Below are 3,656 nucleotides of genomic sequence, written 5' to 3'. Positions count from 1 at the left end.
TCTCTTCTTGTCCCTAACCTCTCCACCCCTTGCTTGGTAGTAAAACATAGCACTGTCGAGAACATCTTTGATGTGGGTGTAATCCTTTTTATGAATGTTCTTCGACGAGTCCAAGTAAAGAGCGTGGGAGAATCGGGGGTAGAGGATGATGAGGACGGCGCGCCCGCCGCTGCGCAAAATAAGTACACCTCAAATTAATTAGCCTCCACCGTGCAAATGAATTATTGAAATCGAAGGAAGGATAGCAGCGCGGATGACTTACACGGGATGATAAGGCACGAGAATCGCCTCCTTGTCCTTATTGGCGAGCATGAAACTGACGATGTAATCCCTCGCGTATTCACGATGCTGTGCACAGACTCCCAAGAAGCCCTCGTCCATGTAGTATGGGTCAGCGACACAGATAAAACATATCTGCTCAACCCCAATGATGTAGTTCATGTGCAAGGCATAAAGGCGGACAAACGTAAAATCCAGCTTCTTCACGTGAAACATGTCGAATATGTAATCAAAATGGAGGAAGAACTTATCCGCAGGGAAGCCGTCGACGTACGACATTTGCTACGGAACGTTAACCACGTAGAGTGGGTATCCTGGATCTTTCGAGGCGATGAGGCCTTTCTCTACCCGCAGAACATTGTCATGAAGTCTCCTTAGATCGCTGAATCTGGCCCGTAGCGCTGTATCAGGTAGGATTGGTCGACCGGGGATATGCCATTTATCAGCATCGGGGATATCTACACGGTCCTGAAGCCGAGGCTGCTGAGGCGGCTGGATCATAGAATCAGCTTTTTTGCCTTTCCTCGCTCTCTTCCTAGGCTTCTTTACCACCGGATGGTCGTCAATAATACATTGAGACGGTAATTCAGGCACCGACTCATGATGCTCAAACCCTGAGGAGGCGCCAGTATAGACATACTGTTCAGCGCCATCGTCATCCTCATCCTCATCCATGGCGACGTCATCAGCGACTAATGGAGCCACCTGCTTACCCCGTCCGCTATCACCCAACCCGACACCCGACGCTAATTGGGTAGGTGGGGTGTTGATGTTCATACCTTGCTGAGGCTGCGTGCTCGTGGGTGTGCTCCCGGCTGCCTCCAGACGAAGCAGACTCTTTGGCCACAACAGGACCCACCCATTGCAACAATCACCAAGCCGCCGCGGGGTCTCGTCGTCATCCCCCACTAGTATTAGAGGAGGCAAATTCTCGTGGCCCGGTTTGACACTGGCCACGGAAACCTTGAAGACATTCGGGGGGATCGACCGGCTGTGGAACAATGGTTTCTTCGGCTCCATTATCGTCCCCTTCCCCACGTCCACCTTCTGTTCCCCGATGGTGTACAATATGGTGCACGGGGTTTCGTCGGCCTACAAAGAAAAGTCAACGACATGAGACATCCGAAAGGCAACGAAAACGGGAGATTATACATTTATATTGAAGGGGGCCGGTGTGGCAGATACCGTGAGGGCGTCGAGCTCAGCCAAAGAGGAGGCACCACCGAGCACGTCCGGTGCGGGAGCCAGTGCGGGAGCAGGTGCGGGAGCCGGTGCGGGAGCCGGTGCAGGAGCAGGTGCGGCCAAGAAGTCAGCAATGGGAAAGTCCTCTGCATTTTTTTCTGGATTTTGCCTTGTCCAAGTGTAAACGCCCGTCACCAAGGAAGTAGATATATCTGCAATCGCCTGTTTTGCGGCAGCTACCGCTGTTGCGACTGTCTGAGATGATTTCTTCTCAACCGCAATCTCAACCTTCTTGTCGATGCTTTCTTCAGTTAACCTCCGTCTTTCCTTTTTCTCCTCCGTGGTCTCACGGTAGTACTTCTTCCACGTGGCGCCGTCTCCGACACCGTGCACGCGTCCATACGACGGTCGAGTATCCACCGGTTGTTGTTTCAATATGTTCAACGCCCGGTTGAATGGAGTGTCCCACTTGGGCCTCGCCAATGCCTCAGACGGCGAGTCGCTTTCGGCCGCAATCCGGTGCTGCTCTCTCTGCAAAAGGAACAAGGATCGTTTACAAATATGACTAACGTGTGCAGTCAAATTGATCAGAAACTAAAATTACCAGTAGTCTCATGAACTCCGTAATGACCGGTGTTGTCTCGTAAACCTTCTTCACTGGTTCCCAACGGTGCCGGGCCCTCAGGACGTCACGCTCCTGCGGGACGGTGAAATCCGTCAAGGGGTCTGGGATGCCTAGACTCGCGGCTTCCGCGTCCTCCTTGGCCCATTTGGACCTCTTTCCACCCTAACCACGGCTTCCGAGGTGGTGGGTCCCAATGTTCCTATTTTAGAGCCCCTTCATGTACTTAGACTTTTCTTTGGCAGCTTCGGCCTCGCAAGCCTCCTTGAATATTTGAAACTGCTCTTCCGTGATTGTCGGACTATCCTTTACAATCTCGGAGTAGGGTTCCCCGTCGTTGATCTTTGCTTTCACTCGATTTTTCCAGGCGGCCAACGCGTTGCTAAACTTGGTCATGGCGTGTTTGTTTATCTTCTTCATTGCCGGGTCCTTGTCTGGATCTTCATAATCCTTCTCATTCCGGCCCGGGAACAAGAATATCTGGTGAAACTTCTTTAGGAGGGAGCTCCTCATATTTTCTATCTTCTTTAGATTCTCATCGTTGATGGTAGCGGTTGTCCGTATGATGCAGCCTATTTAATTGCCGTAGCACGCGCGCGCTTCCTCGGGCGCCTTTGGCTCAAAATTGCCATCGTCCACCTCCGTGACCACCAGTCTAGTAGTCCTGAGTTTGTTAGGAACTCGTTGCCTCTTTGCTTTCGGTTCTACACCGGCTTCGCTCCCCGAGGCAGCACCGGTCTCAGCGCCGGTCTCGATGCCGGTCTGAATCTCAGCGCCGGTCTCAGTCTCGGCACCGGTCTACGTGTCGGTCTCAGCACCGGTCTGCGTGTCGGTCTCAGTCCCCGATGCCACCGGTGGGCCCAGCAACAACATTTGTTAATGGTCGCTAAGGCTAAAAAATTCGTCTACCGCCCGGTAGACGTCGTCGCGATCACCAGAACCCTGTCCTTCATCGTTGCTAGCCATGTTTCCTATGATTAAATCTAGTCAATTAATTCTAGACCTAATAAAATGAATAATGACATAAAAAAGGACTATCGTTTTGCAGGAATGCTGACTCCTTCCAGGTGCGGAAAATCCCGGGCACTCGATATGTCCTAGTTTGTAGCACAAGTCATGCCGAAATTCACGGGAAATTTCGGCATGACCTTTGCTAAAAAGTGGACAAATTGAGAACCTGAAATTTGCCGGAACAGAAATGAATCAACATTCCGGCAACACATAAGCCACTCAGCATCATTCCCTGAAAACAACAAAGCCACTTGGGCACAATCGAACAACTTCAATGAAAAGATATAACATGACCACTTCAATGAAAAATAAAATTTGCCTAAATTCTTTTCCTTGAAAAATAGTGGTCTTTTCAAAAATCAAAAACCTTTGCCAATCTACTTAACCTAGCATGTTAATCGAACGAACCTAATTAACCTACCTATTTAACCTAGTTAGTTAATCTAGTTTACCTAGATAATTAACCCTAATTAAACTAGTTAACGCAACTAGTTCTCTGTCAAAGCCTAAAATATATTTTTGCACTAATTAACCTGGATAATTAACCTAATTAAACTAGTTA

Source organism: Triticum aestivum, chromosome 2B, assembly GCF_018294505.1.
Source record: "Triticum aestivum cultivar Chinese Spring chromosome 2B, IWGSC CS RefSeq v2.1, whole genome shotgun sequence".
NCBI classification, from domain to species: Eukaryota; Viridiplantae; Streptophyta; class Magnoliopsida; order Poales; family Poaceae; genus Triticum; species Triticum aestivum.
The sequence above is the reverse complement of the archived record's forward strand: the minus strand, read 5'-3'. Positions refer to the sequence as shown.